The following is a 12,374-nucleotide window of genomic DNA, read 5'->3' as shown; positions in this document are numbered from 1 at the left end:
AATATAAGACTAGATCCTATTGATGACTAATCTTCTCTTGATTGCTAGCTCTGATCCTAGTAGACATATGTATTAGGGTTTCTGACCTTAGGCTCTTAGGACCAAATGCCGATGCCCTAGAGGAGGGGGTGCAGGTAGGTATATAGGCCAAAGCATTAATCCTAAGCCCTCGGATCAAACCGACTTGAATAAACGGCAGAGATGCAATCCTTAAGGCGGTGGAGAACCGACGTAACAATGAGGGACTGCTAGGTGGACCCCATAGGCCGACCGGCCTACAGGTGGGGCTGGCCAGCCCTACATGTCCGGGGCATGAGCTCCATTTCAGTGGAGAGCCTCCTGGAGTCTTCTATAGTCTTCCCACGCTGTTTAAGCTATGGAATTCCATGATTTCCTTTGACGAATAGGTCCTCCTTGGCAGTTTTCTGATTAAATGCTGCTAGAAACACATATTCACCAAAACTCATAAAAATTGTCAGTTAAACCCCCTAAGTCTATGTTGGTGATCCATTTTAGCCATTTATTCAAGTTATATTGATGGTTTATGATGAATGTTAACTACCATCAACAAGCTCCCCCACACTTAGGCTTTTACTCGTCCTCGATAAAAAGGATGGATTACTCAAGACATAACCTTAGGATAAGTCATCAACATAAAATAATTCCTAGTCATACATGCACTGCAGGATTCAAAATGTCTACCATGAAACTTTGGGCGGTTGAAGAATGGAACAGCTTGAAACATATCACCTTTTTCTTTCAATCAAGTCAATTGGAGATACATTTTTTGATTTTGATTAAACAAAACATAGCTTACCTTCTACTCTTGTAGTACTCTCAAATCACTCTGTATATATGGTATTTTTGGATCCTCACCAAGGCAATGATGACTTTGCCTTCTTTTTACCTATTTCTAAAAGCTTATGTGGAGCTTAGGTAGGGATATATATGAGAACATACTTGCATTGCATATATTGTAAAGTCAAAACAAGGATCCAAGGAGAAAGATGTCATACTCTTAGATCAAAATGTGCATGTGTATATATATATATATATATATATATATATATATATATATGGTGGCTAATCTAATTCTAGTATGCTCCTTGAAACCTATCTCTCTTGTTTAAAACTTGAAAAATACTTCGCAAGTAAACATGGGCTATCTTATTCGTCTCTCTTCTTTTTTTTCTTCTTTTTTCAGGCGGGCATCTGAGTACCCATTGTTTTAGATATCTTGGGCACTTGTCCATTTTTTCAATACTTTTTCTCTTTTTCTTTCTTTTATGAATAACTTTTGCATAGCCCATGTCTCTTTTTCTGCAATTAAAACTTTTCAAGAGAGATATTTAAAAGAACTTGGAGCATTTATCCTAACAAACTTATTTTTGTGTGTATTCCCAATGTAGGAGTAGAACATTCTTATGTGGATGGAAAACATATTGCTGTATAGCCCTTGTGTAGGACCAGCACATATATATGGAGTGTACATGATCTTGATCTTGAGAGCATGATAAGTTTCTCAACAAGGGTCTCAAGGTTTGATCAAAACTCAACACAATAGCTAGTAGCATATGTAGAAGGTTTCTCTAATCTATCCTATCATGTTTGGCTCTGGTGAGATGTTGCTTACCACAAAAGAGAGGTGTATCTATTCTTTTTACTTTTTGAAATAAAATTCTCCAATAACAAGACATCAAGAATCAAGTTCTCATTATTCTACTATGTCTCATTCCACAACAACTTAAGTAACATGGGGTCACTAATAATAAGTTTCCAACAGTAACATGACTTCTAGGAAAAGTATTATGTGAGTCTATCCTTTAGTCATGACTAAAATAATCGTTCTTAAGGTTTTAAAATTGTTTTATCAAAGGATTTTCAATTTGGTTCGAAACATAAAGCATAACATATGAAAATAGAGTGTATTGTGCTCAAACCTGACTGAGGACAAAGCTCGGGGCGAGGTGGCACCGTGATGGGCTAGCCGACCCAAAGAGAAGGCCGGGCAGCCTGCTCTAGGGGCTGCTCAAGGCCCGCTTCGTTGTACGTGGTCCTTGATCTATTGCTTTCTGAATTTCATGATTTTCGCTATTAAATTCTGTCTTGTTGTCGCATTGTGTCTCCCCTACACTTGTTTTCCTATATACCTTTATGCACATGTGGAGATAAAACACATATCCAAAAGAAATAGTGTTGATACCAAAATTTGGCAAGTTTACCCTAACATGAACGAGTCAGCTGATGGCGTCAAAGGTAGGAAAGTCTCCTAATTTAAAGATATTTATGAAATGGGGCCAAAAATATTCTTTAATACATTTGGAGGTGTATTTGGGAAAGCTTGACGTCTAGGAGCTCTTCATCAGCCAAGAAACATTGTTTAATATATTCGGGAGAAGCAGATGTCCAGAAGCTCATCACGTGAAGGCAAAGGAAAGACAGGAAAGCCAAAAGATTGTTTAAGCTGAATCATCTCCATTGTCGAGTAAGAAAAGATATGATAATCTAGAGCTGAAGCAAGGCAAATTCTCTCTCGGTGGTTGGATGTTGGCGCCTGGTATGTAAATCAAAGTTCAAGTTCAGCATGCCTTACGTAGGTGCCATATTCTGGAGTCATCAAATTTAATATGGTACGAAATCAAATAATCAATGCAAGTTTAGGCCTAGTGCATGGACTTGTCAGCTTATATACATGGACATGCAGCCAGCTGACCACCTGGTGTACGTCATACATGGTTTGCTTTTGGAGCAAATGTGTTCAGGACGTGTTAAGCCGAGTTAGATTGGATTTGATTCGGCTATCTACGGAAAGAAGCTGATAAATATTATTGGAAGATGGCGGACTCTAGGATATATATCAAGGAAGAATACATCAGCCAAGAAGTTTTATTAGCAAGGATTCTAGAAAAGGGAAATTAGAGTCCATGTACTTTAGTATTTCTTTTTTATTGCTAGGCAAGTTAGGTACATGGCTTGTTAGGAGTTATTAGCCCAGGGTATAATATAAACCCCTGGCTATTATATCAAGGACATCCACACATTAATCAAAATCAGTCTTTACTTTTTGGCTTCACACCAACCCTTAAGAGTAGGAGCAATGTAGCTTTTTGGTAAGTTCTTCAGCAAACAGGGCTGCATCGACTGATCGACCTCCAGCTTGCTTGTGAGTACCGTCACAACTTGTATTGTGCTTGTAAAGCTGCATCAACTGATTGATCTTTTATGAGCCACAATATACGTTAGTTATCGATTTGTATCGTAGTTTGTAAGGCTACATCAACTGATTGATCTCTTATGAATCATAATATAGATCAAAGTTATCGATCTTGTGTTAAATAACTTGTTGTTTAATACAATATCACTAGTTATTGAATCTGCTAAGATTAGTAAGATTTGTCTTGCTGTTTTTGGTTGATTCACCAGTTATCGATCTTGTTATAATTAATATTTTATTAATTATAGCAAATCATCTGATTGAGATAGAGATAGATCGACATCATATCATCTTAATTAGTTGTCCTTTGATCTAGTCACGCTTTAAATCTCATAATTGATGACTTAATTCCGCTAGATCGGCTGTTTTCTCTATTCAAATCAAACATAGTATGTATCCAAAGACATATTTCAATATTGAATAAACTCACTAGTTAATAAGATCTAATTTAATGACACTACCATAGCTGCATCGATCCAGTCGAACCTCACTAGTAAGACTTTAGATTAGAAATTATTGATTAGTGGTTTTGTTCATGATCGAGATATGTACTTTGTTTGTTTGCTATGCCTGCATCGGTTGTTTTAGTCGATTTCCTATGCCCTCACACATATAGCATGTTTTCATGAATCTGTTAACATATAGATGGTTTTATAGATTCTTTGGCTTTAGTTTGCTATCATTATCATAGCTGCATCGATCTGGTCGAACCTCACTGTTGATGATAATAGATTAGATTCAGATTATTTATGGATTCATTTATGGTAAACAGTTGACTGTTCGTGTGTTATACTCTTTTCATCAAACTTATCGGCTCAATGTTTTATATCGATCATGTTGTATTTAGCCAATGATATTTCCTGATTCAAAGATCTTCATTCCATGAATATGCTGGATATCGACTATTTAGTCGATAGCCTCATTGAATCGGCTATTTGACCACAAATTGGAAGTGTCTGGTGGAACACCAACATATTCCACCTTAACTACTGATTATTCTCTCCTTGTCAATTGCAGGGTCAAATTGACTGGCACGCCTTTGGTCCTGAAATCGACCATTCTTGTGTTGAAGCTAAGTAGATCTTTTGGTTTACTTCATCAAGATCATTCGGCTTGCTATGTGTTGATCACATCGCCACATTTTTGTGTTAACAAATAGAGAGCAGATAATAATAATAAGACTCCTTTAATATTATAAGGCACTTTATTACACAAACCAAACTAAGCATAAACTTCTAACAATCTGAGCTAGCAAGTAACCTAAACATACTATTTTTAAACACATGACCTAACCACTTGTGCCTTATTATCAACTACCTAATTCTCACTTCCTCATCTTAGCAACAAAATGATTTGAAGCGTTTAAATCTTGTTGCAAGCTCTTACGATAAACGTGTTCTTCATCGATTCTCTGTTCTAAGGTATAGATAACATCGCTTAGATCTTTAATATTCTTCTCTAAGAGGGCAATGGTCATCCATGGACACTTATCCTCATTCTCTAGAACAGCTGGTGGTGCCTTCCTTTTCTTAGAGGGAACAACCTTGATCTGCTCTAGCATAGCTCGGACTCCATCAATGGTTGTATGTGGGTTGACCGACGCATACTTTGTGCATGTAACATATCCAAACTTATTGGTCTTTACCCTGGTCAGCATCTCATTCACCCTTGGAGGAAGGAGGTTGATCTCCTTCAGGACCTTGATTGTCGGTGGCATGTCGGGTTGACGGGACTTGTCTTTAAGAAGTAGACGTGGTGGCGACGGAGCAAGGACCGGATGATGGATGGTTTGGGCAAAGTAGGATTGGTTGGAGGAAACATGAGCTACTCCTCGTGGTAGGATGATGCTTAGTGGTATGGCTTCATTGACTCTGTAGGGAACGATCTGCTTGTTGGCCATGGGGACTAGAGAGGAGGAGAGCTTTGCTACTATTGGAGAGAGAAGGCTTTGATGGGATGGCTATGGAGGCAGGTAGGGGCTCACTTATATAGTGGGAACAACTTTCAGCAGGGGTCAAGATCTATCCATTAGATGTCTCGTAACGAAAGAAAAATGAATGCATCGAAAAACTATGGGATTGTGGGGAGGAAAGATCTAGAAGGCACGAGAGAATCAATCGGGCATGAGAGGGCTGACAGGTGGGCCAGCTAGCCTGTAGGTGGGGCCAGCTGGCCCCACACATCATCTTCTTACCTGGTTTTTCTTGGGGTGGTTTCTAATCCCAAAAAGTATATTTATGCATTACGAAATGTAAAGAGGATGGCAGAGGTGTAAATCTATGGTAAAATCAGAAAATCTACCTCATCCAAATCCTTAGGTGGCTTTTTAGGTTCTAGAAAGATCTTGAGATGGTGGCCATTTACCCTGAATAACATACCTTCATCATTTTGAAGCGTTGCTGCTCCATGCGACGAGGTGCTTATCACCTTGAATGGTCCTTCCCATTTGCTTTAAAGTTTTTCGTGCCCGAATAATTTCACCCTGGAATTAAAAAGTAATACCTTATCTCTTGGGGCGAACTCCTTCTTGATCCTCTTGTCATGCCATCTCTTTGTTCTCTCCATATATATCTTAGCGTTATGATATGCTTTTTCACGCCATTCATTAAGCTCAGAGAGTTGCATCTTCCTCTTGGTTCCTATGACTTCAAAGTCCATGTTCCATCGCTTGATGGCCCAATGAGCCTTGAATTCTAGCTCAACAGGTAGATGATAGGTCTTTCAGTAGACAAGTTCATATGGTGACATACCAAGTGGTGTTTTATAGGCTATTCTATAAGCCTATAGTGCATCAGGTAGCCTATCCTTCCATGTAGTCTCCATCTCATTGACTGTCTTCTGCAGAATATTCTTGATTTGTTTATTTGATATTTCTGCTTGGCCACTTGTCTGAGGGTGGTATTGAGTAGTGACATTATGATGGATCCCATGTTTTGACAAGTAGTTGTGAAAGTTGTTGTTAGTGAAATGAGTGCCTCCATCACTAATCACCATCCTTGGAACTCCGAATCTTGGAAATATTGTCTCTTCAAACATCTTCTTAGAGTTCTTAGCATCAGCAGCTCTGCATGGCATGGCTTCAGCCCACTTAGAGACATAGTCAACTGCCACCAAGATGTATTCACAATTCTTTGACTTTGGAAAAGGTCCCATGTAGTCGATTCCCCAGACATCAAAGAGCTCGATCTAGAGGTTGTTGGTGAGTGGCATGGCATCTCTTGAATTGATATTCCCGTGCCTCTGACACGCTCCACATCTTCGAATGAAGTCCTTCGTGTCTTCATATATGGTTGCCAAAAAGAATCCACTTTGCTAGATCTTTGAATGAGTGTGGAATGCGCCATAATGTCCTCCATATGGTGATAAGTGGTATCGCTCGATGATCTTGATGTCTTCTTCCATCGGTACACATCTTTTAAGCAGGCCATCGGAGCAGACTTTGAAGAGGTATGATTCATCCCATATGTGGAGATGACTTTCATAGATGAGCTTCCATTTGTTCTCCCCTGGTGGTACATAATCTGCAACCATAAAGTTAACAATATTTATGTACCAGGGGTCGGATTTCGTGACTTTGAAGAGCATGTCGTCCCATAGTGAATCATTGATGGGCAATTTATGTGAATTCTCAAACTGCATTCTAGACAAGCGATCAGCAACAAAATTTTCTACTTCCTTTTTATATTTTATTTGTAAATCAAATTCTTGGAGTAACAAAATCCATCTTATTAATCTGGGTTTAGCATCTTTCTTAGTGAGCAGGTATTTTAAGGCAGCATGATTAGTATAAACAATTACCTTAGCTCCTACTAAGTAAGTTCTAAGCTTATCAATAGCAAAAACAACAGTCAGGAGTTCTTTTTTAGTTGCATAATTAAGTCGAGGTCCTGTCAAAGTTTTGCTAGCATAAGCAATTACATGATGCTTTTTATCTTTTGTTTGCCCCAAAACTGCCCCCACAACATAATCACTAGCATCACACAACGTTTTGCTTTTCCTGTCAAAGTGAAAGGAAAAAGCTTCCATCATAAGGTTTCATCTGTCATGCCTGCAATGCACAAGCATGCATAGGTCTGCTCAAACTCATTTAGGTGGGAATAGGGGTTTTCATCATCTTCACCCGAAAAGGATTGATTTTGAACCATGTTGATTAAACACGGGTGCAGCTCATAGCCAGGTGTTAGGATATGCTTTGAAGACTCTTGTGGCTATAGGCGTGTGCTCGTGGGTGCACCATATTGGTAGATAGGGGTGGATTCTCGATCCATGGTAAAAATAAAAGATAAATGATAAAGGATAATGATACAAGGATAAGCTAGGTTTGAAGTTAACTCAACAATCGTTTCTCCGGCAACGGCGCCAGAAATGTTTGTTGGTATAAATTAACGCATATAGAAGAATCTACAAGCACATGGATATTATACTGATGTAGCACTTCACCAGGAGTACCTAGTTTCATATCGAACTCGAGGAAACGTGTGTGAGAATAATTAAATTTAACTTATCCCAACTTCACAACCAAGGCTAGATAATAGGAGCATAGAGAAGACTGCTAAGGTCTTCTAATTCTAACTTCGGTAAGCTTTGTCTTCTATTGTTCAATTCTAGGAATATTACTAAAGAAAACACAGGCAGAGTATATTTTCTATAGCAATAAAGTCCTGCTAGGCCTACTAATGGGAGGTGGACTACTGAGAATTCAATGAGGCTATAAGAGTCACCCTCGTGAGCTACCACTAATCCAGAAAATAGGGTACATCCATGAGTAACCGAGTCTAAGCACCACTCTTACACTATGAATACTACTTTAACCTAAGAGCTACAAGGATTAAAGTACTCAAAAGAGAGTCACAAACCTGAAGAACAATATGAACAAGTTGCTTACTTGAATTAGAAGTCAATTACCAGAGAAATCTCAGAAACAAGCTCAAGAAGAACTTGATTCCGCCAGGGTACAAGCCGTAGAGTGAGCACTGATAGGATGGAACTCCTCCAAAACTCTTTCCTCTCACTCTTTCTCTCTATCTCTAATATAAGGCTAGATCCTATTGAGAACTAATCTTCTCTTGATTGCTAGCTCTGATCCTAGTAAACATATGTGTTAGGGTTTATGGCCTCAGGCTCTCAGGATCAAATACCAATGCCCTAGAGGTAGGGGGTGTAGGCAGGTATATATAGGCCAGAGCGTCAATCCTGAGCCCTCAGATCAAACCGATTTGAATAAACGGTGGAGATACAATCCTTAAGGTGGTGGAGAACCACGTAACAATGAGGGGCTGCCAGGTGGACCCCATAGGCTAGCTAGCCTGTAGGTGGGGATGACCAGTGCTACATGTCAAGGGCATGGGCTCTACTTCAATGGAGAGCCTCCTAGAGTCTTCTAGAGTCTTCCCACGCTGTTTACGTGACAGAATTCCATGATTTCTTTTAACAAATAGGCTCTCCTTGGTAATTTTCTGATTAAATCCTATTGGAAACACAGATTCACTAAAACTCATAGAATTTGTCACTTAAAACCCCTAAGTCTATGTTTGTGATCCATTTTAGCCATTTATTCAAGTTATATTTATGGTTTATGATGAATGTTAACTACCATCAACAATAACTTCCAATTTTACCTCTTGGCGAGGGTTCGGATTTTTAAGTCCTTTGGATAGGACTTTTCCAGTCTTGATCATTCCTTGGGTGCATCGGTTGGTCCTGAAGATGGAGACCTTGATGGTGGCACCTCTTGTGATGGTGACTCCAATGACGATGCCACCTTTTCCTTCCACACCTATTTGGTCTATGGATTCAAATTTGGCGGAATAGGTTCATCTTCCACAGGTTCTTCATCTTCTTCATTCTCATTCTTTGGGGATTGATTCCTTCGGTGTCGAGTTGATCGACGTCTCCTCTTGGAGCAGATCTTCTTTGGCTGCTCATAATGGTATAACTATTGAAATAGCAGCGTATCTTTTCTCCTAGAAATTAGAAGTGGACTTGTCCAGATCCAACGTAGATGATCGCATTTGTAGTGTTGAGGAATGGTCTTCCAAGGATGATGGGTACGTCGTCTTCTTCTTCTCCCATGTCTAGAACCATGAAATCGACCGAGACATAGTGATAATGTATTCTTACCATGATATCTTTCGGTATTCCCTCTAGAAATTGGATTGATTAATCCACCATCTGTAATTGCATATATGTAGGGAACAAAGATTCATCACCAAATAAGTACTCATATGTTACCTTGGACATTATGTTAACACCTGACCTGATGTTGTAGAAGGTCTTGTGGAATATTCTTTATCCAATGGTACACTCGATTGTTGGCACACCTAGATCGTCCTTCTTAGTAAGGAATGGTGAAGCGAGTAGGTGGTCGTACTTCGATCGAAGTGTGTTTATCATGTTGACTATTTCTTCTTCTGGCTGCCTGGCCTTGTTCTTCTTCTCCGGTTGTTTTTCTTCTTGCTCACTATTGTCTCTTCGGGTAGGTACGGTGTTTGTGGATGACCAGGAGATTGTAAGATACGATTCTTAAAAGTGAACTTCTCCTTTCTATCATTAATAGTGAAACAAATCTTGGCACTGTCCGCATAGATGATGGCTTTTATGGTGCTCAGGAAAGGTTGGCCCAAGATAATGGGTGTCCTTATATCTCCACCTGTTTCTAAAACCACAAAGTCTATAGGAACATAGGATTGTCCCACTCAAACAATGTCGTCTTCAAGAACTCCCTTGGGGTTGCAGAGTGACTGATTTGCAAGCTACAAATGTATGTTTGTGTACAACAAAGTATCTCCATTAATTTTATCATAAATTACGTTAGGCATTGTTGATGGTAGTTGCCATCCATGATGAACCATCAATATAACTTGAAATCATGCATGAAAATGATCACCAACATAGACTTAGGGGTTTAAATTAACAATTTCCATAAGTTTTGGTGAATCTGTGTTTTCAGCAGGGTTTATCCAGAAACCGTCAAGGTGGATCAAAACGACAAATAAAATCACGCTTATACGTGGCGTAAACAACTCTAGAAGGTTCCAGAGGACACCAGAAGACACTCCACCAAAGCAGGGACCGAGAGGCTTCCAAGTGGGGTCGATCAGCCCCACCTGCAGGCCGGCCGACCCCTTGGGCCCACATGTCAGCCTCCGCTCCGATGTCGGTTCCTCCACTACCCCCTAGATTGCGTCTATGTCGTTTATTCAAGTTGGTTTGATCAAAGGCTCAGAATTGTTGCTCTGGCCTATATATACCAGCCCCTGCCCCCTCCTTGAGGCATTCGATCATAAGTCAAGATCAAATCAGAGATTAGGGTTTCTAGAGGGAAGAGAATAGAGCTCCAATTCTTCAAAGTTCTAGTATAGGCTAGCTAGCAAGATTTAAGTAGAGTTTGGGCTATTTCTTAGGATCTCGGATTCGCTGTTTGGAGACTGGTAAAGCCATTGTATCCCTTTATATTTCGACTTTGTGCTACTTCAATACTATGTTTCTATTCATTATGTTCCTAGTTTGCTCTGGTTATATGCTTGATATAGTCATGATTGATGATGAATTTATGCATATGTTCACAAAGTGCTTAGCTCAGTACTTGAGTGGATTAAGTGGTCGACATTATGTAAGCGTGGTGCTTAAATATTGTTTACCTGCAGATGCACTCTACACTCCTCGTTTGTAGAACAAGTAGAACCTGGTTGCGAAGGGAGTCAAGCTCTATTCTTGATCTTTCTTAGTAATATTCCTTATGCATAGATACAAAGTTGGTTATGCTATAGATGAAAGTGTATATACTATAGTGTACAAGAGACTTAGTAAATAAGAAATGACTTAGGAATCTTTTTTCTCTTAATTAATCTCCTACCTAGCCATACTACATTTATGAGTATCTATTTCTATCTCTGGATTACTATCAATGTCTTACACTTATCATTTATTTATCATTTGACTTACCCCTGCTATAGCATGAGAGTTAATGATCTTGTCATAAGTATGCATATTTGTCAATATCTCTGCCACCCCATAGCTCCTACTTGTGGAAAATATAAATAACGATACCTGGCATACTCCTGGGTGAAATGCTACAATGGTATATTATCTGTGTGCTTGCGGATTTCTTAATATATATAAATTTACAAGTGTTCTCAATAATTACCAACAATGCATTTCTGACATCATTGCTAGGGTGACAACTTAGTAAAGAGTGATGCTAAGAAATACCAATAAGCATTTCTAGCGTCATTGCCGGGGAGGGGCACAAGGCTAAGAGAATTGATTAAATAAATACTTATTGATGAAATCATAACTATGCACCTCTGCTTTAGTAGGCTTACCCTTGGTTGTATTTGTTTATATCTTATATAGGGTATTACAAAATTGGTTCTGATTCATCAACAAATTCCATCAGAATCAAATCAATCAAGAGGAAGCTTAACACTAGTTTCTAAAGCTATGGCTGAAAAGACTCTGCACGAATTCTCTGCTCCAAGCACTGAGAACATTCACACTAGACCAACACTCAAAACCAACAACCTTAAGTTCGAACTGAAGCCAAGCCTCATCAACATGGTGCAAGCTACTCCATTTAGCGAAAGGCACATGATGATGCTAGTGTTCATCTTTAGAATTTCCTAGAGATTAGCAACACAATCACCATCAAGGACATTGCTCAAGACTTCATACTACTCTGCCTATTTCCATTCTCATTAGGGGGAAGGGTGAAACAGTGGTTCTACACCAACAAAGATGACATCAACACATGGGCAAAATGTTCAAAGGCCTTCCTAGCAAAGTTCTTCCCTATAGGCAAGACCAATGCCTTAAGAGGAAAGATTTCCAACTTCCAACAACAGAAGGGAGAAACCATTCTAGAAGCATGGGAACATTTTCAAGAATACATTTTTGATTGTCCTCATCATGGGATGGAACATTGGTTGTTCATGCAAAGTTTCTACCATGGGTTAACTCAGAAAGCTCATGAACAACTGGATGCTATTGTTGTTGGATCATTTATGTCACTCACCCTTGGAAAAGCTAAAACTCTCATGGAGAAGATAGCCTCTAACCAAGGCTAGTCTCAATGCAACATCCAAACATGCAATAAGATGTGTGTGCATTGTCAACCAAGATGGACGTACTGTTGAATTAGCTTGAACAATGAGCCAATTAC

The 12,374-nt window shown here is 39.3% G+C and overlaps 1 non-coding gene across 1 annotated transcript; it reads right to left on the bottom strand.

Annotated features, from left to right (window-relative positions):
* Positions 1-12,021: 12,021 nt before the first annotated feature.
* On the bottom strand, positions 12,022-12,128 carry LOC136525092 (small nucleolar RNA R71). The gene has a single exon (XR_010776418.1). It is a non-coding gene; the product is annotated as a small nucleolar RNA R71 (small nucleolar RNA).
* Between the last annotated feature and the right edge of the window lie 246 nt (positions 12,129-12,374).

This window comes from Miscanthus floridulus, chromosome 18, assembly GCF_019320115.1.
Source record: "Miscanthus floridulus cultivar M001 chromosome 18, ASM1932011v1, whole genome shotgun sequence".
NCBI classification, from domain to species: Eukaryota; Viridiplantae; Streptophyta; class Magnoliopsida; order Poales; family Poaceae; genus Miscanthus; species Miscanthus floridulus.
This window is presented reverse-complemented; position numbering and strand designations above follow the sequence as displayed.